Source organism: Trichoplusia ni, chromosome 15, assembly GCF_003590095.1.
Source record: "Trichoplusia ni isolate ovarian cell line Hi5 chromosome 15, tn1, whole genome shotgun sequence".
NCBI lineage: Eukaryota > Metazoa > Arthropoda > Insecta > Lepidoptera > Noctuidae > Trichoplusia > Trichoplusia ni.
Window position 1 is genome coordinate 5,087,994 of NC_039492.1, and position 25,509 is coordinate 5,113,502.

The following is a 25,509-nucleotide window of genomic DNA, read 5'->3' on the forward strand; positions in this document are numbered from 1 at the left end:
ATCTTTGTTCCTAGACATAGTACAACGCAAAGATTTGCGCTCTTCACTGTCTTAATAAAACACAACTCTTATTATATTGTTCGGTTCAAGGCACGGCGCGTGCATTGTTAAGAATTTAGCCCTTGGTGATGTGAATGAATGCATGATTCTCGATGTCGATTTGTTCGTACTGTGTGCATCACTGCAAATTCCATTACTACCAATAAGACTGCTATTGCTTTTTGTTCTCAATTTATAGCTTGTCTGCATGTGAGGTAAGATGAGGGCCTGAAAATAGTGCATACGCTACAGTCTACACTGCCCATTAAGTAATAAAAATGATATAAAACCTACAAGACTTTCAGACTGATTCAGTAAATACATTCACAATTATGCAAAAGTATTTAGATGAGACCGATGATCGCGACGCTATGTCGGCGCCAGACTTCATTGTAACTTTTATTAGTCTTGTTCGGTGAATGAACGATCATTTATTAGTAGGTAGAGCTGATTGTTACAGTTGCTAGCCTACGTGATTGCTGTTCAGATCAAACTTTCTACTTCCATCAATTCACATGAATTAGGCAGTTTGAAAAGATAAGCTGTGATTACTCTAGCTTTTAGAATGTTCGCAGACTGTCTGATCTATGAACAGTGTAAATCTGTCCGAAGCTAATTAGGCGTGTTAAAGTGATCGGTGTGGGCCAGGCAGTGCGAGTGTCACAACACGGTGCTGATGAGCGGAACAGCTGAGCGTCAGCTGGCGGCGCGCGCGGCCTCGCTCTCGCAACGCTTAACTAAATATCGGGCTGTTGGCTGAGTTCATCGCCTAAACTATCCACGTTGTGTAAGTATGTGCGTATTATAGAGCGGGCTATTGAAGCTCCCAGCCGCCGCCGCCGAGCGCAAGCAGACGTGCGCTCACGACAATTGAGGGGCCGCGCCGATTGGAGATCGTCTCTACAACGTATGAAGCGCACAATCTAATGAAATTCTACGAACGTTTCGTCTCAATAACTGCCTGTTGCAATTACGAATAGCTTATTTCGAATTTTCTTTTCATTTGCAATGCATAATTGCCAGCAATCATCTTACACTTCATAATCTCACTGATTGCTTATTGTATTTGCTCATAGTATGAGCAGAATTAGTTTGCTAAAAACTGCTAATTCGTATTGAATTAGAATCTATTGATTCGGAAATAAAGGTTTAAGAATGCTCGAATGTAAATGCTCTGTCACGTTGAAAACTATGCAGTCACCCAACTGAGATAGACGTAAGCTAAAAAGTGAGTAATTAAAAGGTTGATAGCGAAGGCCGGCAGTTCCGCGTGGTGTCGTAACGCGCCGCTCGGCGCGCGGCGGCGCGGGCGCAGGCCGCTCACCTCGCCGTCTGCGGGTCACGGCGTACCTTCGATTCCTTTCTAAAGTGCTTTCTATATCTTACACACTCGCGTCGCGTCGCTCCCGAGCTTCGTTTTACCTTCACGCTTTTCCGCAATTCTCATCTTTCCACTCAAGTTATCAGATTGCAATGCGAAATTATCTGTTTGTTGGGAGTAAGTATAAAATATAGTATGCGGATGCGACGGATCTCTCTGGTCGCACCGCGGTCCAGTTATCTAGCGTAGTGTGTGCGCTCGGGGCTGCGCATGCATTCTACATCAGCATTCCAATAGCTGCGCGTCATCCTCGATTGTGCTCCGATGTGTTAGGTATTTAGGATGCGAGCCGACTGCGCCAACCACCGACCCCCTTTGTTCTTCATGAAGTTTTGTGTTACAGCGAATCTTTAATAAAGATCTCGGTATTGCAATTTGCAAGATGATAAATAGCTCAATGAAAGAATACCTATCATTATTTAAACGAAATCGAAAGTGCGCGATGTTGCACAATTCTATTGTCCTCACCTCAGTGGAGTGTTATCATGTAATTCACTCACAGTTCTCGACTCCCGTCAGAGGGGCACTTTAATTAAAGTCTATGGCGATATAAATCCTATGGCACGTCGTCGGCAGTTAGAAAGTGCGCGTGATGTAACAATGCAGCGCTCCCCGACTCCCAGCCTCGGAACGTGAACGTGATCGATCTCTTCATTCTAGCACTAGTTGCGTTGCAACTTGCAACATGGCTTACTTATCTAGTGGTTATGTCGTGCCTATCGCGGCAGACGATGCCGCCATCCGAGCGCGGGATTGTTGTAGCTATTTATTGTCATCAAACAACAGATGTCATGTTATGAATAGATAGTCCGCTTAGCGTAATATGAAATGTGATTGGTAGGCGATACACCTGTAGAGAAGGGCGTATAGAATGACGGGCGTTGTTTCGACCCAGTGATCCGATGGCCGGAGACTTCCGGGGTCACGGCGTGACAACAGGCGCGCGACAGGTGACGTGACACGCACCCACACCGCACGAAACTCACTGTTATGCTAATTAATGTCATGCAATCCATCGATCAACCGTAATGCAACTTAATATGACATTATTAAGCGCTTATTACGTTGTTATGGAAGTGTTATATGACGCAGATGAATAGAAAATTCCTATCTCGCCTTTGTAAGATAAAAGATAGATCTCTCATCAAATTTCATACGAATAAAATGAAGTTAGTATTTAATGTTAACTTAGTAGAGTCTGGCGCATCTAAAAGTATTGCAGACAAAGGACATGAAAATCGGTCATCCGAGGAAGTAAGGTACCATCTGGGTTTGGTAGTTTTAAAGTTTAGAAGGATTAGAAGAAATTGCCATTTAGTTTTTGGTGCTATTGGTATTATTTTAACACGAAAAGCACTTTTAGAACCTACTTGTAGATAGGCATCAATGATAAATTTTCGTGAATCATACCATTAAGCGGTCGCCGTCCAAATGTATTTACATTCACAGCAGTTACAGCCCTACATGCAAAGTGACTTATTTAGACACGGCTGACTCTAAATATGGTTATTTAACGTCAATTACGTAATACTTTACGTCATTCTTTTACGATTTTGCGTTCAGAATGTGTCATGGTGGGCGTTGTAATTACGCGCCTAGTTAGTTGGGTAACAAACTTCATCAAAAGAAATTTTATATGGTTTGCGTCTTGCAATTAGTATATGCGTAGGTTCTGGTTGACTTCTACCACCATTAGTTAAAGTTAGACTTGCAGTTGTAAGAGCAAGATGCTATCTACACCATGTACTTCATGTAGTGCACTGTTTCGCTTCCACAGCTTGGTTTAAACTTTTTTATTACACATTTTTCGACTGCAGGGATAGCTGAATGTTTGAGGTCACACAAAATCCACTGAGGGCGACGTTTCGGGGGTTCGATCCTCGATCGATATGCATTTGTATGATCCATGATGATCCTTGTGTTGCTCGTGACTTGAAAGGTTTTGATACCCCCGCGACAGAAGGATTAAATTGCTTAGTGTGGAAGATTGTATTGCATAACATAGGTTTTCGAATTATAATACATATACGTTACATAAATGATACCCAGAAACATAATGACACACTGTTTATCGATCACCTGCTCTTTCTTACTTATCACTGACATTCCGATAAAAATCCAATCATTATCACCAATTAATCAAATATTTTTATTAACATTTATCTCAGTAATCACAGCTGTAATTCAATAAAGAAATGAATTAAGTGCTTTAGCTTTAGGTACAAGATTTTAATCTAGAAGATTCTTTACGGATTTGATGATAATTTTAATCATATAGTAATTGTAACTTTGGTTTGTTTGTTTGTCATGCTTGCACTACTAAACTGCTTGATCGAATTTAATAAGACTTTGTATACGCATAGCTTGAACTCTATGGACATTTATGCTTTCAATGAAATTTTATCATTCCTTTAACTTACTGTGTTTTTTATCCACAAAACCAATTCGCGGTGGAAATTAGTATGTAGTGTTTAGATAAGCTAATGTCAAATAATTTAATACAATGCAACGTAGTTTCACTGTCGCTTATTACTGTAATAAGATTCATCTTAAGTAGTGCAATTTGTATGCCAGCTCATCATACTCATGCTAATGTTATTTTGGTTGTGTTTTCATTGTTTTACATAAATCCTTCTTATTTACTCCAGTGAGATACGTTGCTTATCAGAATTTTAGTGGAAACAACACATAGTTTGAAATTATTTTGTGGATGAATTTACACAATATATTGTATATGAAACATGGATAAATTTATATCGTTTTGACGCAGATTTTTCAACATTTATCATTTGTTTAAAACAACATTCTTTGATAAGATTGAATATCAGTATTAAGTTAATCTTAGTTTTGCTTATGATATCACATTTCTTTTATTACGAGTTTCATAACATGGGTGGACTATTGTAAACAATAAGAACAATATTTCACAAAAAAACAGATTTAACAAGTAAAAATTAAGACAAGAGCTTTGGCAGTAACAAAAAGCATTACAATTAAAAAACTAAAAACTGTAAACAATATTTTAAACCCTATCAAACTAGGTAACTTGCAACTTTAGAGACAGATTAATTTAATAAGTGATACATTTTAAAAGCAAACTGTATCGACAATCAAAACTAAAATAACTTATAGTATAAACTACTTATCGAAGAGAGAGAAGAAATACTCATAAAAATGTTTCTTAAGTGGTCCAATAAAGTCGGGCGCGTCTCCTCGGGCGCAGACACTAAGCCAATGTTCATGGTATTACTATGCACCGACTACCGAAGGACAAACCTGGGGCCTACCGCCATGTCTTTAAGTTCTAGTCGTGGGAGAGTGACAGCACTAGACAGCGTATAGGTGCCTCTCTCTCACACATCTGTAGATTTGTTATTTTATGAGAGCTACTAGCCCATTGCATCTATTTCTCTCCATGCAATGGCCACGCATTTACGCTATCCCTATACAAGCCACTCACTTAATACTATATTATTAGATAATAATTTATCAAACTGGATTTATTATCATTTTAATGAGATCTGCGTTTCTCAAGCGCATGCGGATTAATTAGACGAGATCACGATTCGTAGGGCTGTAGACTCTACTCAATAGCGATGCGCGCATATCTATTTCGTTCGTACGCTTTCATTGATTTTTCATGTAAATAACACATTTAGCAATAAGCGGTTTTATCTCGAACAGATAATAGTGTCGCAATAGGCCTGCATGCTCCGGTGCTGACAGTTGACACGCTCGCTACACATGCTCGTGAATAAATTCTCTAACGCGACACACATTAATGTTCAACTAGAGTACATTCTCGCTCAATATTTTTTGTTCCATTATTTGGATGGATAGATTTATTGCAAAAGCACCAACGGCTATGCAATAAATCTGATTAAAAACGCGATAGCATTTCACAACACAAGAGTCGAGCAATTAATTTTGATGATACCTGGATTACGTCGCAGTCCGATAACCAGCAAGTGAGAGTTAACGAGATCAATAAACAAGACGCACCTGAGTCTCGCTATTCAAATTAGAAATTACAGTGTTTTGTACGAACAAATGAGAGGTAATTCATTTCGTAACGCGTCTAAGACTAAAAAGTTTTTAAATACCGAGTCTCCTCGATAAGGCATTGTTGAACGCGAAGAAACAATGAGGGAAATTCACACATTATGTCAAGCTACGAAACGGTCTTGCAAGATGTCCGCGGCTAACGACGTTCGTGCTAAATATAATAACACCTCGATATTACGTAACTCGAACCTTCATCGTGAATGCATAGGTGCGCTGACCACTCAATATATGATTAACTTAGGTTCTGGTAGTTTCTGTCTTGGCGCCGAGACACGTAATGTAAACTCAACGGTGGCTATCAACATAGAGCCCATTGAGTTTGTGTTACGTTTAAAGTATCTAGTTTATGTGAACATTTATGCACCGATCAAAATGTAAAACATTATAGTGCAGGTACACAAAGTAGCGGGTGTTGGTGCGGCCAGACAGACTATTGAATTCAAATCGGCAATGATTAGCTAAACACTTCCTGCTGTACCGGCTAGCAGGTTGCGCGACACCACGTTTTCGGCAGTTCATAATTATATCGTAGTTATAACTCTAAATCAAACTGGATGGATACTCGAGCGATCCGACCGCAACTGGTTTATTGACATTCAGTCGGCATGCGGCGACCGCGCACTCAAATGAATCTTAATTCTCTTTAATCGCATTGAATACGTATGTTTTCTGTAATACACACAGCGAGTGGTTAACCTCACAAAAGAGTAACAATATGTGTGCCAACATTTACATCCGATTTAGAATGTTCAAAGTCAACGGAATCAAATTTAAAAATACCGAGAAGAGAAACAATGGCCATGTAAATGATTTCCCTCTCGCCGCCGGTTGCTGGAGGCCTCAGCGGTCTCGGTGACATCATGTTCTTTGACCGGATGAATAAAACAGAAGGCGAGTTAGATATCTAACTATGTGTGAAATTTAAATCAGCTTTGGCTACACGGCTGGCTCGGCGACGTCGCGGCATGCATTAGCCACGAGTTCCAATCGTTCTCAACTCTCGTTACAGAGAAATCTTTTCATGACTTTACGAAATATACATTTTACTGTAGAATGATATCGTGGAGAGAATGAGAAAACATATTTTGAAATCGTCCTATAAAGGAACGAAACAAGTGTAAAGGAATTCCAAAGCTCTGAGTGGCGGCTCACGCACAACCCACAGGAGTGAAAAAGTAATGCGTGTCGAAGGTCATTGCCGCCGCGCTCCTTGCTGCGGGCTCGACCCTCGTGTGTTGTGTAATTACCTCCCCGATTACCGCACCATTGACCACCCGATAAAAAGAGCGAACGTGACGATTAGTGTAACATCCTACACGCCAATTCTTGGGATGACCAGGCACAAAATTATAGGCTTAAATCTTTTTTTGTTTGACAATTATGGTTTACACAAGTAAGGGATCAGTTCGCGTTGCAATTGCTGTAGTGTGGACAGTGTAAGTGAACGGAGTTAATTATTCTGGCGCATTACCGGTGGTGTGTATTGAGAGGCGGCGCCGACGCAGGCGGGGGGAGCGACGCACTGCGCCGTGTAATCCGCGCTGCTTTCGCGTGGGAGCTGCACCTGCCCTCGTCTCTATTTAGACGACGTACCTACAATTACGATAAATTAACATGCTCGCTTGTTTTTGCTTAATGCACATTCTCAGCTCTATCGCAACCCGACTTACGAACTCTTTAAGAGATGTCGGCGTTGGAAGAATTCAATTTTGGTACGTCTAATCCATTTATGCGCAGTAGCATTCTTTATAGAAATGCCGGCGGATAATAGCAGAGGTATTGACAGTGCAGACAAGATGGTGTGAAATAAGGTTGAATACATCGTCGACCGCACTTTATCTGTGCGGTGTGGCTCACTCTCGGGTGTAACCGCAGCGCGTGCGCCGGCACAAAGCTCTTACACCCGCTGGAAATAGAGACAAATTAAACTAGATAGATATAACCGAACAGCGTACATCGTACATGAGATAGTCATATAAATATAACCCAAGACCAAAACAAAAAGATATAAATAAAATTGAACATGGAACTGGCATAATTATCACAAGAAAAATAAATGAATATGAAACCAGAAATTTATTCTTTTTATATGATTCGAGACCGGTCCAAGTGGATGCATGGGGGTCGTATAATGAAGTGGTAAAGCTATCATAGTTTTGTTATGAAAAGGAAATGATTTCCTCTGTCTGTTATTGCACTTTATTTTTATAGATCTATTACTGGTAGAAAAAGTACTTATGTTTTATAACGACTTACAAGTCTGATGAGCGAAATGGAAAGATTGCTTGACGAAAAATTATACATTTGCCCCTCATGAAATTGATAAAATATATCTACCTTATACATCAAAGAAGTCCTTTTTGAGGTCGAAAAAGTCGACATTTGTTCTTAGAAATTTCGAAACAAACTCAATGCTTGCTATCTCTTTTAAAAAGACGCCATCATGATGTGGAAGAGTGACAGCGCATTACGCAGCGTAGAGCTTCGTCTCTTTTTCACACCTGAAACCATCTTTAGAAGGTGAAAACTCCAAAATACCAATGCATTACATACGCTTATTACCCACGGACTGCTCAATCAATAAGTCAACATACGACAACTATGTTGCATTCCAATATGGTTTTATTATCAGCATTATAAAGATAAATTGTTTACTATGGTGCTCATAGGTTACAAGTTATCAACTAACGTAACTGATACCAGTTGTGCCCATTCATATTGGTACTAACCTTTGAGCTTTGTTTGCTTATAGAAAAAATACGCTGTTGACTACGTAGTAAGAAATATCTTCCATTCAATTTATTGATAAAACCAGCTGAAATACTAACAATAATTAATGTGTCTGAATGTAATTTCAGTAAAAAGACGTTATGTGGTTATGCCAGAACCTAAATCAGTACCACAAATAAATGGTTATTTTCAATTTTACTCACAACAAAAGCCACATTCGGGCATATATTTTCAAGCCCGGGTGACATTAACGAAGCCCTTGATGGGTGTCAAGCCCAGCCCACGCTGGGTCGATAGCTGCCCGTGAATGGTGGGCTCCTGCACCTATTAATAATTCCTCATGAGGTTAGGCGAGCCCATTCACGTCGGTCGCGTGAATGGGCTCCATTAAGGGCTGCTAAGCTAATTGACCGGCACGGACGTGGACACGCGACTGTACGTAGCGATCTCTACGGATTGTTGCCTATACGTCACTTGTTTGTTATGTGTATATACGGAATATATTATGTTAGAAACGTAATGTACTTAGATCATTAACAAAGTTGTTCAAGTTTCATTCCAGCCAAACCTCCAGCCTTTTTACAGACGAAAAATAGAGAACCAAAGTCAGTTGAATTTTTGCAAAAGTCTTGTCTTCTCTTTTGCGAGATGATTATTTTTAACTATACCTTTATAAAAGTGTTAGTAGACTAATAAATTGTGTCAAGAGCTGATGATCAATGTATGCTATGTATTTTTCCTTCATTACTGTGCAAATTGCTATAATTTACATTTTCTCGAGAAAATCATACTTGCGTACGTCCGATTCCATTTAGTATTTATTTATATTAGAAATAATGCTTGTGTCTGTTTAGTAGAAACTACAAAAAACCTGCGTTTTAGAGAGAGCGTGGAGGTTTTTGAGTGCATTTGTAAGGCCTCCAAAATGTATGAAGGGCCGTTCACCGTTCGCAGACGTTCGCGTTTGTTCTCGTACGTCGTCTAATAATAACTACAACGTACCCCATTTTAGTGTCACGTAAGGTTCCCGGAATATCCAGTTTAAATCAATAAAGATGGAAGCGAGAGCCCGCCACTACCCGACACAAGTTTATTAGATCAAATCTTACGTACTCCCGTACTCTCACCACTTACTACCGTTTTATGGGCACATTATTTTACGAACACATTAAATTGAAATAGGGATTGTTATACACTTTAACGACATGTTCATAGCATATAATATAGTGCAGTTAACAATAGCGATATAAATTGGCTGGGATAATAAAAACAAATGAAGCTTCTTATTAGAATCGTAATTCATGTGTCAAATTTACTTTGCACGTACATCGTTGCGGCGTAATTGGCTGAGAAATATGCTAAGATCTAAGCATTGCGTCGAAAATGTTAGTAGGTTAACAACTCTATGACGTAGAGTTACTTAACAAGCAACTCCATTGTAAAAAAAATGTTAGTCTTTTCAAAGGTATAGTAATTGCCATTTACACAATCCAATCGATCATGATGTTCCTAATTACCAACAGCGGTTGATTACAGAACCCGTCCATAACATATCAAGGGTTATATCCACAACAAGTAGCTTAAGCAGAAAATGAAGGCTAGGGAACAATAGCTCTAGTTGGGTATGATCAGTGTTGCGGTATTTTTGTCGTATTACAATACAACGAGGTGGGTGCGGATTGCCAGGGGAATGGGACGGGCGTAGGCGCTATCTGGCTCGACGGAAAACGCGCCATATCCTGCGGAAGATAAGCGCTAGCCTCATCTGCAGCTCCACTAGTCGGTTGTCCATTGTTTTTTACAATAACCCAAGAGGCCCGGTACACAGAACATACAAGTTCCCTGGAACCTGGATCGTTTGTTGGCTAGGTTTGAAGTATGGATGAGCGAGTACATGTAACCATTCTCTCGATTATCGTACATTCTCGTCCTGTTCTCAGTATTAGCATCCCGAATGATTACATACGGGTGATAGACATGTAAGTAATACAGTTTCTTCATTATTCGCATCTGTTTAGCTTCCAAAACTAAGTGTAATTTGTAGCTATTTCTATAATTTTAAAGACAATTTATCTGGGCATGGTTTTGACAGCTCATCTCCTTTAGATACACAAAGCGGAATAAACAGTTTCGTTTTAATTAAAGTGAGGTTAGAATCGAAATAACTAAACCAGTATCTCACTGTATGGGGCCCCTTTAATCGCTGAAGCCTGGTACCATTATTTCCTCGTAACATGGAACTTTTTCACTTATCACGCTTCCTCATTGAGTGCACATTATCTATCTGTATTACATGAAATTAAAAAGATATTATAATTAATTAAATAATCGCATGATCAAACAGTCGATATACTCGTATATGGAAGGATTTTTTTATTTATTGTCCCTTTCAGGACTACATTTGGCATTTTTAAAGATTATAGGAACTTCATGGACCAATTTTTTACTTACTCTTAATTCTATGCTCCATATTTCATCGGTTTTTACTTCAGTATTTCCAGATCTTCATCAACAGATCGTTCCAACAAACTTGGATCTTATAATGATGTCTTATAGCTGCTCCAATCTAAATCTGTGCAAGAAAATTGCGCCCGACGTTGGGCTCTTCGTTTACATTTAATTTTAAACTTCCACTAAACGATTTTTTAAATGGCAAGGCATTAAGTTCTTCAATTTAATAATAAGGAAGCTTAAAAGTTCTAGAAACGTTACTTAAAAGATTTGTTCTCTGTTATAAAGGTTTCAATTAAAAATTATATAAGTCGTAGCTAGCGTCCGTTCACATTCCGCCTAAGTGGACTTTTACTTTACTAAAAATAGCCTCTCTCCTTATGATTCAAGTTAAGTCTGAATTCAATTCATTAAAATCAGCTGTTAACGGGGAGAACGTAACAAACAATCAGGTAAATAGTCAAGGATACGTTCCCAAAATACATAAATGGAAGGGAAGAAAATAAAAAAAACATTCGCAGTTACAATAATAACGTTTGTATCTTTAAAATCACCACTTACAACAAGCGAAGCAGCGGGCAGCAGCAAGTTATTTATAAAACGAGGTACATTCGATGCTAATGACATTTTTTCACATTGCTTCGTATGTGATTGCGTGAGCGCATACCATACTGCACATTGTAAATAATGTATGCGGCATAGTTCGTGCTCCATTTACGTTATCACGGCGGTAAATTAAAATTATGCTCATTATTTACGTACCTGCGACAGTATAAGATTGCTAATAAGTTTATTTGATTTCTATAATTCGATACGCGTTTTGCAAGAGTAAGTTATTTTAACTAAATGGTCTTTTAAATTGTGGTTTGATATTTACTGAATTGCGGACCATAGTCGAAGTGTTTTCCTGTCTTTTTGAGAATATATGGCTTGTCTTTATCTGGGATATACATATAATACATTAGGGAATCAAATTTGGAAAAAAACGATACAAAGACGTGTTATTGTTCGTTTAAAGCAAAACATAGGTATGAAGTCACCCCTTATTATCAGGAATGGAATTTCCGATTACAAATGCATAATAATCTTAATTTTCCTCATACATAACAATTACATATTAATTAATAACGTATTATCTGCACTCCTGATAATGTTCCATAACAAAACAATGTGTCACAGGCTCTGAGCGTTTAAATGTGGATGAATTCTTCGCAAACGACCGTTACATGTATTGACTATACGTATAGGTATATACCTGCGTATGTATGCGTACAATGTTAGTGTGAACAGTATTTGCTTGATTGTTATTCACTTCAGCTGCGAAGCGAGACATGATACCGAGCGACGCTACTCGGCGACGATCGAATCGTGGCTTAGAGTGCACGAATGATTCGGAGGTCGATGTACGACCCCTCCCAACCAGCCGATACTTGCTTTGTCTATACTCATATTAAAAAAAAAATGTTTATCTAGCGCCACAGACATCTAATTTGTAGGTTATTGTTTCTATTTGAAATATAAACGGTTTGATTTACATTCGAAATTTGAATTCAAAATCTGAATACAATAAAATTGTTGAAGTTGTTTTCTTTAAAGCCAAGATTACTCTGATCAGTACCACATGGTTGCAAGGAGAAGGAATTATTTTATGATCTTTGGATATATTACAGAATGTAACAAATATACTCATAGATAATAACATAAACAACGATAAAATGATCGATAGGGATACTTTGATTTTATCCACGTATCTTAGTCGATGCAAAAAGCCTTGTTTCCAAAGTCATGAGTGATCGACATTCCCTGTTATACATGCATCAACTCTCGCTCCATTGATTGTTAGAAATCGCACCGCAATTTGCTCATTCACCGTTATGTGTGGTATCAACTTGTTATCGTCTCTATATTTAGAACGATCTTTACAGTTTATTATGTCAAATGCAATTAATAATACAAATAAATATCTATTAATAATGATGCATCACTTGTTTATTCAATCATATTTGTTGGTGGGACTTTATTTCGGGAAAATAGTATTACAAACGTTCATTCAGTTAAAAATTTAAAAGTTTGGGTTGATAAATAAACTAGATTAATGGCAGTAGTCGTAGTAGAATCGCAGAACTAAACATTACTAGTTGTCATTTCCGTGAAATGCTCTAAACTATGCTGGAACTCGAAATTGTGCAAAGTTGTTGACATTTAGCACATTGCTATGTGAATTACATTGTAGGTAGGTATTACGTTGCGACGCCCACCCGTGGCCGAACGAGCACAGATATCAAATGTGGCCTAACACTAATCATTTCAATTACTATTTTATTCTTTTTTTGTTATTCAAAAACAGTAATTAGATACATTATCTAACAAAATCCTCTTTATTCATATCACTCTTAGCGAGGTCACAGCGTTTTTAAAATATTGTTGAACTCTAACCTTATTCGAGTTTATAATTTCGAAATTGGTCTGTTTTTGCAACGTTGACGCAATGTTTTGTTTAACTTAGGAACTTTTGAACCCGTTCCGTTCGTTTCATCAAACGAAAAACAAAATTAGTTTTTCTAACTAAGTTGAGTATTGCGAAATGTTTCATTTTGAAACCTGATAAATTCAAAATCAACCTATTGCGGAACGCGCGATTGCGTATTCGATGACCCGTTAAAAATATCACCAGATGCCTCTTTTTTAATCTAGTCCCAGTGTCCCAAATTGAAGTCTAGGGCGTAACATCAATAACTAATCAAAACTTTTCTTTGAGCACGTTTTCATCTACCATCCTAATAGAAAACGTCCACATAGGAGAGGTGTCCATATTACTTCATCATTCTTTTTTATATATATGTAGTGACTAGTGAGCACAGCTACATAAAACCTTTTTGAATATTTAGCATTACATTCTTAATGACAACTAAAGACTATGAGATTTTTAAACTCCGATTTCAGTACCAGTTCCTTGATAGTTTCCAAAATAGCATTAACAAAAGACAAAGGATCAGAACGTCACCGATCTCCGTGTCACAAGAGCCCCTGACTTGGGCCTTCTAAATAACAGGCTGGTGACTCATCGCCGGTCTACCTTCGTTGTCAACCACTCAAGCAACTTTCCGTACACACGTCATTATGCCCATTTTGTTGTGCAAATTTAAATATTAACAGAATTCGCAGAAACAATGTGTGTCTACGCGTTTTAGTTGCTAAGTACGGCAGGACGAATAGCTGGTTCTTAATAATTATCATTATGTTTGCCTTCTATGTCAGTTTCCTTCATACTAAGCAGGGATATTTATTTTTTATTTTTGTAATATTGAACATAATAATCCCGAAATGTCAGGCACTCATTATCTGTGTTAAGATCAGTTATCTTAGGGATAAACTTCACCAAAAGCTAAAACTTGCACCTGATAACGAGATGCTTTCCATTACTTACAAACGCTACAGGAATTTCTGTAATAACCTATTGAAAAAAATAAAAACCCAATATGACAAAGTTCAAATACAAAAAGCCGGCAAAAACAGTAAGCTGATATGGAAAGTTGTTAAAAGTAACACTTTCAGATCTAAGAAATCAGACTCTGCTCTAGAACTTTTAGCAACAGATGTAACTCCAATACTAGCGGCAAATAAAGTGAACAATTATTTTGTCAATTTGGGTAAAGATTTAGCTGAAAATTATTCCCGAAATTCTTGTCCACAAACTACACATATGTCGCCTAATACCTTATATTCGTTTGTGTTATTAGATACGGACGTTAAAGAGGTTGTTAGTATTATAGATGGTTTAAAAGACTCTTGTGCCGTTGGATGGGATAACATCCCAAATAGCGTACTAAAAAGATTCAAGCACATAATTGCACCTCCACTAACTTACATATTTAACTTATGTTTATCGAACGGTATATTTCCTAATCTGCTTAAAAAGGCCTTAGTAACCCCAGTTTTTAAAGCCGGAGACAAAAACAATATTACCAATTATAGACCAATTGCAGTTCTATCAGGAATTTCTAAGATTTTGGAGAAAATAATTAACGTTAGGCTTATTAAATATCTTGAGAGCAATAATTTGCTTTCGGATCGCCAATTTGGCTTTAGATCAAAAAGATCAACTAACCAAGCGGTGCATCAGCTAACTAACTATGTATGTACAAGTCTAGATAAAGGTATGTACACAATGGGGATCTTCTTAGACCTTGCCAAGGCATTTGACACCATTGCTTGCTCTCTGTTATTGTATAAACTGGAAAAAATTGGTATAAGAGGAACACAGCTCAAATTATTCTCGGACTATCTTAATAACCGTGAGCAGTGCGTAAAAATTGGTCAATATAGAAGTGCGGGACTAAACAGCAGTAGTTACGGAATCCCCCAGGGTAGTATATTGGGACCTACTTTATTCCTAGTTTACATAAACGACCTGTGCAATTTGTCTCTGCAAAATGGTGTCATTATATCGTATGCTGATGATACAGCTCTTGTGTTCTCAGGCAAGTCTAAGGATGAGGTCTATCAAAATGCCCAAAATGGTTTTAATGTAGTGTCTAACTGGCTTAACAATAATATTCTAACATTAAATTCAAGTAAAACAAATTACATGTTATTTTCAATGAGAAATAGTAATAAGTCGACTACTAACCTAAATATTTATGCGCATAAGTGTAATACGAGCGCGTCCGCGGCGACTGCATGCGCTTGCCCTACATTAGTAAAAACTGACAATACTAAATATCTAGGTGTCACTATTGACAGTCACCTTAATTTCCGTAAACATATTGATTCATTATGCACCAGAGTACGTAAATTAATCTATATCTTTAAACACTTACGCAACATTGCAGACTTTAATCTAATTCGCCAGGTGTATATGGCTTTGTGCCAATCCATTCTTACCTACTGCATAGGCTCATGGGGTGGTGCATCTAAATCTATTATCTTGCCCCTAGAACGTGCTCAAAGAGCAATCCTAAAGGTCGCCACCTTTCGTCCTTTCAGGTTTCCTACTCACCAGTTATACAGGGAATGCAAAGTACTTACAGTACGCCAGTTATTTATTCTACATATAGTACGACTCCAGCATACTGAAATTGGTTTCAGCCCGGTACCTTCCGGCAAGAGAAGAAAGGATTTAGTTTGCACTAACCCACAAACGCAACATGCTTTTACTAACAGATTTTATTTATTTCAAGGACCCTATTTATATAACAAGTTTAACAGGCTACTTAAGTTATATAGTGTAAGCTTAAATAGGTGTAATAGAATGGTAACAGAATACTTACAGTCCCTCAATTACTCAGATACGGAAAAATTTCTAGAAATATTACAATAAACTGTTTAGCTTAGAAATTATAATAATAAGTACAGGTAATGTAATTAAATAATTCAGGACAGCTTGTCCTGCTTAGTCTTTTATAATACAATTAAGTGATAGAATTACATTAAAATATCCATCAATCATTTTTCTGCACTGATAACCCGAAACACAGGTTTAAAACAAACCTAGTTCGGGTGTCCCTATATTATCTTTAGACCATCCTTCTCGTATATTATTATGTTTTGGTGTAGATTAACTCAACTCCTATGATTATGACTATTAAGATATTTTTACTGGTTTTACATCCGAGTCATTTGTATTCGTACATGTATTTAAGTAATGTGAACTATGTTTTTAATAAATATATTTTTAATTTTAATTTTAATTTTTAGTTAATTTAATAGTTGTTCTGTAGATTATTAGCATCCGTTTGTGCTTCCTTTATTTTGGTCGTAAGTGCAAAAAAGTGAGATATTATGTATTTGAATTTTAAAATTAGATTTTAAAATTGCACTTAAACCTTACCTACTTATTTAAAATGTCATGAGAAGGACGAGACGGCATTTGTTTTTTATTAACTCCTTGATACAAATGTTATTTTTTATCTTTTTAAGCAGTCAGTGACTTAATTGGTTTGCTGTTTGCATTTTACTTTGTTGCGTACCGTTTTAACCGTGCAATGTTTAAGGATTAAACGGTAAAACAAAGCGAATAGTACAGGTAAAGTTGAACACCTGTTTTCAATACAATTGCATTTAGTCGCGAACTTGTACCGTTATACTATCTACTTAGACTTTTAAAATAAGAAAGCATCTTTAAGATCTCTTATATTTATGACTTCATATACTGCTTCGACGATCTTTAAATATGGACATACTTTACTTGAATAAAGATTAGAATGTGAAAATCCTTTTCATGAATTGAGATTTAATATTGAGAATCAGCTTTACAAAGTATCGCTTGTTGTTTCAATAATTTTAAAATAAGTATTTTTATTGGTCGATTTCAGTTTATATGCAATACAATTGTTTGTCTAGTAAGCATACAGTCAACCACATATATATGGTCACACTATGGAACGAGCATCGTCTTTATTACGATGTACTAAGGTTTGTTTTCGTATAGAGCTGTTATTGCTGGTCGTGCGTTTGATTGTACGTTATTTTTCAGTTTACGCAGACGTAGTTTGGTAGATACTATGAAAATATCCCGGCGTCTAGCATTGGCCTCGATCCAGGAATAGGCCATTCAGAGTTCAAGTGTACTCCATTTCCGGTATATAATTTTACACCCGGCTATTTGTCGGCGACTATTGTTATACTTGTAATGCACTTGTCGTCATTTAAGTTCATTTTAGGATGCTCGGATACTGGGAAGCTGATAATAATATGATTTTCGTAGGTTGTTGCGATGGACGTCATTTATTTTGTTACTTCATGTCGTTGTAAAGTCAGAAAAACTAGGTTCGATAATCATTGTTGTTAACCCAGAGACTGAGTAGAGGTACTGTATTTTTATTACCTGATAAACCGAGAGCTAAAAGGTAACTAACAATTTTACAGAGTTAAATATTTACAGTAGGTACAATCATTTGCTATATAAAAAAAAACTAACTTAATTTTTTTTTGCTGAATACGGATGTTTTCAAACAGCAGACGTTAATTAAAAAATCCCGCACATGACCAACTTTTAATCATTGTCTATATTGTTAATTAATTCATCCTTTCACCACTTTCAAATATCCTGGAGGATCGATTTACCATAATTTACACCATTAAATTTTTGACAGTTAACCCTATTTACTTCCATGTAATGCAATACTTTGTGTAGGTTTACTCTTTGATTGAAATTACGATTAATTTTTACAAAATCGCAACTGGGCGTAATGCGTCAATGCGTGGGTGTATTGCCGAAGCTCGTCTGGCCGTGGGCGGGCGCCCCACCGCCCTACCGGCACAGCTATACAGGCTATAGGCCGTTCCGCTTGCCTTTAACACGAGACTGATAATATCCGCCCTCATAACCTGGTGTTCACACTAAATCTGCCTACGCTTAGTAAATGCCGATGTACTTTTGGTGTTAAGGCAAAATTGGTATTAATATTTATAAATCACCCTTAATTGATAGGGTAGGGTGGCGTAGGCCTATTGTTTAGACAACAGTGTGAATTCATATTCAAGTCATTTTCACAAATTTTGTTGATGATGGAGAACTTGATTTGCCGACTGTATTCATCATTACTCTTAAACACCCCAAAAAAAATGTTTTCGTAGATGTCTTTAAAGGTTTATAAATAACAGTGGCATACGTTCACTTATTTTTTTTTACGTAATTATTTTGTTTCTGTTATTCAAGCTAGTCTATAAAAGTGGGCGTAATAATCAATGAACTAATATTAACTTTTATTGATATTCCTTCGAAACGGACAGTCCGTACACTAAGACATCTACAATACACACCCATACAAAATGAATAGGAATTACGTTTAGTTCAAAGGCCTAACGAATTCCGAGAACAAAAAATGCCTGTTGAAAAACACCATTATCATACGTATTCACATACTTAAGTTGATTATAGTTTTCTAAAGATATTTAACATTTTCTAAAGAGGCCTACTATTCATTTGACTTTGATATATGGATAAAATAATGGTTCTAAGAGCTTTGTGACGGCTAGACCACGGCGTGGGAGGTGTGTCGCGAAGGCACTCAGTTGTGCGAAAAATTACCCATATGGCGAAGTAAAACCTTTTTGTTTCGAGCACAATACGCCTACTTACCGACTATATCAGGCTAGTTAACGTACCTGTCTGTTGGAAGTGGGCAATCAGCGCTTAATTCCTCGATATTTGTCGTACGCAGCTTATATCATTATGATGTGTTATCGATTAATGACTTGTCACATTGGATACCTCTGAGACTAGCTGGAAATAATAACCTCCAGTCCTGACATTCTGAGAAAATTCTATATTTAAGTGTTATCTTTACAAATTATTATCTATAGAAATAAGTTCTAATTTGACACTGTCTTTTGTCTTGTGTCTTTGTGTCACATCTTCCTTACCAAGAGTCCTCTACGTAGGTGTTATCATTTATAATTCATAGGAAGAAGTCCTTAAGAAACAAAATGCTTCTTAAATGTATCTGAAGACGTATTAAGACTCGATTACGTTTGTCGGCGTGCACACTGTATACGATTCGTCGTCAGCTAGAGGATCAATCATAACAGTCAGTTCTCGCTACCGGCCTCAGCATTTGCTATGTAAATTAATTCTCGGAACGTCTCTGGCGTTCGCAGTTCGAGACGCATCACATCTCAGGCCTTCCTTTTGCAATGCGCGATATTTGGGATTCCCGGCTGGGAATGTTTGACGGTCGCACACTCGCACCGACTAATATCCTCCCTGATCGACTTTTAATTACATATTACCAAATATGGGAATGGATTTTTGGAAAATACCTGTAGTCAGTTAGAAAAGTAGAATAAACTTTACTCATAAGTATGGACGTAGATTCACTTACTTACATCAATTGAAGCTATAAATAGTTTATTAATTGACAGTCCTTCAATGTAATTTGACACAAAATGAATACATTCAATTCCTTTGTGAGTCATACGTGCGACTCGCACTCACAATGAATATCAATGAGTTGTCAGCAGTTCCGTTTTTCTCCAATATTGGAAGAGCTAGAACGATTTTAGCTCTGCCATTGTGCCAACTTCAGTAACTTCCACAAAAGTAATAACGCACTATATTGGTCGAGTCAGGAAATTATTAGCTGTCACTAGTAGTTTATTAAAGTCTACCAATTCGACATTTATAGCACAATTTAATATTTTTATTAAAATTACGAAGCTTAATTAAAGGTTCCATCACAAGGATCTACCTCACCTACATCACCACATATGTTTGACGTAAGCATAGATTGTATTACTATTAGTGACTAGGAAAACCACAAATTAACAAACTATTAAACATTAGTTGCCACCGCAAGATATGTAAATATAAATTATATTCCACGTAGGTATGCTAAGAGGAAAAATCTGATTGTTGTTGTGTTGTTTCTTTGGCGGAGCTGGTTTTTATCGTAAATTATAATTGTTGTTGGATCGATAGCCGACGTGAGTGCACGTGCGTCAGCGGCCAGATTACGCTTAGTTTCAATTACCCACACACCGATAGGAAAATCATAAAAATGTTTTCGCCAAATTGGCTATGAGCTAACGTGAAATCGATGGAACTTGACGTCCGCAAATTATATGCTCACCATTGACGGCAGAGACATGAACTAAGCGCTTGAAATACGTATGAACGTCGCTTGACGTCGAACCTCGAGTACTGTTCGCTAGATATCATTTGCATACGGCCGACGCTGGATGTAAATAGGTTCGTCGTTTACTACTAATACCTACGTAATTATAACAAGCTATGACGTGGCATAATACGCGAGGGCTGAGGGCATCGAGCGTATGGTCGGCCGTGACCCTAGCGAGCTGCGAGCACCTCCGCCGAGGCGAGCGGCTCATCTGTGGGCACGACCCTATTTACATAACAACGCACGTAGGATCCGGCGTTAATAGCGAACGCCACGCCATCACCTCCCTGCATTTATTCAATTGAACAAGATCGAGAGCAATAGATGAACGACTCGAGAACTCAGGGGGACGGGGAACCGTCTGCTGCGACCTATTATTATGTTTACGAATAGGAACTCTGTCCGTCCAATGCATTTTATACGTTGTTTAGTGATCTGATAACGTAATAAACCGATACTAAAGGAATTTAACGTAAAAGTTGGATTTTAGATTGGATCCTTTGTTACCGTGTCTTGTAGAAATCTCGAAAGAACTTTGATCTTGTTTTCTTAAATATTTGAAATTCCGAAGTCTGATAAGAGCGCTGCTATTTTTATTGACTAGTTTATGAGTCAGTTGTTTTTCCGAGCGCATTCGCAGCTGCCCTGTAGGAAGTCTGTTTCTCAGAACATTGTAATAATAATCATATTATGTGCAAGGTTGTACCAGCCACAGAATTTTGTTAAGCATATATATCGAATTAATTAAGAATGCATATTGGATTCCCACGACGAAACTGCAGTCAAGGCTAACCGATCAATTGACGGCTCTCTTCCTGTATATAGCTTATCAGAACATCTATGTATTTTTGTAGGTATCCGGTACAATTTATGTCAGGTCAGGTGTTTTTGTTGTGGTGTCATGTTCATAGAGGGGATTTACCTTTTTTAGCTGAGTAGATTTAAATATTGCATTATGTTGCTTGTCTCAAATTGCAGGCAGAAATGCAAACTCAGAACTTACGTTATATACGTAGTAGACATTTTCGTTGGGTTAATCGGGTAGTTAGTCGTCTATCTGAATTTTTTTTCTCACTACAACAATTTAAGCGAATTTGGACCAAATTGGCGTATTTTTTTGTAACTGTACCAGCCTAACGTAAAACTGATTAGTTATCGACTCTTCGAATTATCATAACATCTAAATATGGGCGCCTATTCGCTCCCAAATAAGTATAGTTTAACAAAGTATAGATAGATTCGATAGCATTCGTTAAAAATAAAATGGAAAGTTGAATAACGTCAAAAGGATTTCAAATAGAGGGAAAATACGCGAAGCCGAAGAGGACAATGTTCTAAAAATAGCCAACTGTTGCTTCTTTGTCCATTGTCATTTTATATCTCTCACACGCCTCGGCAATCCCGTCTCCCCTTATCAAAGATATGTGTTGCCTTATCATTGTAATATTTCCAACATTCACAATAACAACCACAATTACGGCATTGAAAAAGAAATAACAAAGCTATGATCTTTATTTGACATTTCCTGTTGGGGACGTACACCTCGATAAATACCAGAGTCACTTAAATAAAATAAAATAAACGTTTATTTTAACGATTTACAATTAACTTCAGTCATTTAAGTAGTTCTAGTAGTCGTATGTTTTATGGTCATGCTTTTATTTTTCCGGCATTTTGCATGGTTATGAAGAGGTAGATAGAGGTGTATTCAATTCAGATAATCATGGACACGAGTGTTTATTTGTCGAACACAAATAGAGATACAACAAAGAGGCATTATTAAAAAACAAGATAAAGCTATGCAGCGTGTAATTTTCGAGCGGAAATGCAAAGGTTTCTATTACACAGTTACCAAACGGACATAAATAGCAGTAGAGCTGCATGTCGTGTTATAACGATAAGGAATAAAATGTTTGTTATCACATAATCATCTGTATCCGCCATTATAATTGCACCTTAGGGAAGCCCCTCCAATCTTCTCTTAGCGAACTGCGAAGTTAATCCACCAAAAGATTATATAAAAGGTGCAAAAGTTTGTGATCCGGGAGACTCCGTTTCTTTTGTAAGATAAATTAATTGGTTTTTATTGAATGTCTAATGGGATTTAAAAGGAAATGAAGTTACAGTTTCTCTTTTAATTTTCTACTTTGAAGACAGTTCTTGCACAGGTTGATATTCTTTGAAGTAACAGAAAGTATATTCGATGAAATACTTTTAATTTATCTCGGGGCTTTGCTCCAATATCAAAGTCGAGATTTTTTAGGAACTTACTGCAGCTGTAGTACAATAGTCCTCATTATACGAATTAGAAGTGGGAAATGTTCTATATTGAGCATTTTAATCGGGAATGTAGTATGTTAAATAAGATTTTATGCAATTTTCCCTAGCCTTTCCCTAGATTCCTACCAGATTGACGTAGATACCCAATGTGACCACATGACAACAGCTGAATATGTACATAATACACACTTTCCCAGTTCTCCAAATGTTGACTAGTTCTACTCTTAATTTAGGTATCCGGCTTTACTTTTATCGTCCGCCAAAAGTTATCAGAACCATTAGCCACAAGTTTATCCTTTTAAATAAATTTTATTGATACTTAAAATAGTTCCGGAAATGGTGATGGTTATAAACAATGCAATTAAAAGTTTCGCCGACTTCTTTGTTGACTCATCTTTACATGTTAAAACACCTCTTGATTAAAGGGTCACCTGTGACTCCGTGAGTCAATGACAAACATCGTTTAAATCATCCAAGAAGGTTACATTATTATAGCTACCAATCACTACTAGCTATGCATAATGCATCAAAATGTTCATTATCCTACACAAACAGATAAATGAAGATTGTCTACCATTTATTATAACGTACCTTTTATAATTATTATTAATTATCGTGTGAAGAATAAAACGCAGGCCCATCACAATTCCACAGCTCAGTAATTTTCCACACGCCTAATTAAAAATTAAAGTTTGACACACACCAACTCGATTCAAATTTCGAATCTTGTATACTTTTTCCAGTTGTTTTTTTTTGGCTGGTCTGTGGAGGTTTCATATCTCGTTTTAGCTGCTTTATGTAAATTATTATCCTCATATAGGCAGCGAATTCTCCGCGGAATATGGACATGGGTCTAATAGACTGCTATAACGATCAGTCGTTGGGGAAATATCGCCATTACTACCTACACTTGGGAAACGCATTAGCGATCTCTGCTTGTTGAAGTCGGTTTTGGTTTTATTAAACATTTTTTAAATAATCTAGAGCCTGCCTTTTTTAAAAACAAGCTTACTACTCGGCCTTTTAAATTACAGTCGACAATGAGGACATTGAATGCAGTTATTTTTAACTTCTCAACCTAAGCTTGAACTTAGATCCACCCACTCAACAGCCACGATAGCAACCGCTGAACTATGAGTCATTCATTGATGTTTTATTTATTACAACTCAATGGCAATGACACATAGTATGTGAGTCTTATACATTATCGCGGTACCTAACGACAATATGTATTGAAACAGTTTTAAAGTGCGCACTGTGCAACCGCAGCGCGTCCTTCCACGCACATGAATGAGTACACGTATTGTTGACTCTGACTCATTACATACAGCCGAACGACCGACTCATTCATGCTTTTACACAAAAACCTTAACAATTAGTCAAGCAAATAAAAAGGATCAAATTACATTAAATTATTATGTGTGTGGGAATACAAGTTAATGTGCATTGTGGAAAATCGCGTGCGAATATCGTGTATAACTTATAACCTAAAAACTGATAATTAAATAATTCTGCCGCAGGCCGCAGCCCGTGGGGTGAGTCGTTCTCGTTTGTGTAAATATTTGCAAGTGTCGTTTGTCGGCTTGGTATAGTCTGTGTAGCATTTGACAGCGATAGTGGTGATCAATAGTAATGCCAAAACAACTGCACTGCTCAAGAAATAGATACCTACCACAATCATAGGTTTAATACCCCCTTAGTCATACTCGAAAACAATAACCATTGGCAGTCGAATTACTATGAAAGCTTTCCAGCAGAATTTCAGATTTCTAGAATACACACGCGTGAATAAACTAACTGCTGCTAAGTATATTTTCTACTTTGTTGAAACGAGGAAAATTATTTCTTTTGAAATGCGATACGCAAACGGAATTACCGACAGAAAAAAAATCAAGCAATTTGTGTAACATGAACATCAATTTACTAGTTTTTTTTAGTCGAAGTAAAAAGCGTTACTTAATGTTTTACGATTTGACTATCTAATTTCAGTTAACTAATGTAAACATTTTAATCATTGAAGTAAAACTTGGATCGAATTTAATAGTATGTACCTATATATTGCGTCGTTTACATCAATGAATATTCAAGAAACCCTGAAAAAATAACGATTAGATTGTAAAAAGCCTTCAGAAATACCTTTAAGTCTATAAAGTATTTTAAAAGCAAAATTTTTATAACGAGCCGACACGAGCATCGGTTTCAAGGAGCTCCGCTCATGCCACAATCACTGACACAGATTGCGGGCTCATCCACGCAGAACTCGTGAGGTGCCACGACAGCAGCCCATTTAAAAGGCAAATACGGTCACGACGTGCTCACACGGATGTGTCGATATCGCGTACGATGGGCCTTGTGAAACTAACCGCACTAATGCATCTATCGACTAGAGAAAACAACTCACAAATATGACGCAATCCTTGCGATTCACACATAATGCTAGGCAATAAGGAAATAGAACATAGATGTAGGCCTGGATCTGGAAGCTCATGTGTTGTCACAATGTTATAACAACTTTATCTTAATAATTCAGAACCAACACAATAACAGAATAAAGCTTTTCTCTCTGATCATTTTGACTTTAAAGGTCTTGTTTGCTAAAGAAATTATACGGTCTTCTCTTCTCGGCGTTTTTGTGTATACAACAACATTGAAGCTCTGTGTCTTCAAGTTAAGCATATAGTAAATGTCTGCTCACCCATTAAGGTAAAAAAGCGTGACGACGATGACATCGGGTGAACGGACAAATTGTAACGGTTCGTTCGGCTACGGAACTTTAATAACACTTGGGGAACAAAAAGTTTGATAGACATAACATAACATTACCGTGACGCCTTTTGTTTTCGTGGGTAGGTACCGAGTACAATGATTCAATTTTGACGGCCGCAGACTTGGCCAATGACTTTTGTGATTGATTATATAATTGATGTGTGCTAATTTGATGCT

The 25,509-nt window shown here is 37.2% G+C and overlaps 1 protein-coding gene across 4 annotated transcripts in view; it reads left to right on the forward strand.

Annotated features, from left to right (window-relative positions):
• Positions 1 to 25,509, forward strand: part of LOC113501482 (fibronectin type-III domain-containing protein 3a) — a 51,803-nt gene that overhangs the window by 16,898 nt on the left and 9,396 nt on the right. The window contains exon 1 of one of the 4 annotated variants that reach the window (XM_026882648.1): positions 22,582 to 24,101. The exons of 2 other annotated variants lie outside the window; for them this stretch is intronic. The gene's annotated coding sequence lies outside the window, so the exon portion shown is untranslated. Of the gene's footprint in view, positions 1 to 22,581; positions 24,102 to 24,124; positions 25,413 to 25,509 lie in introns of those variants that run through there. One more of the 4 variants, XM_026882647.1, reaches the window with a different exon arrangement.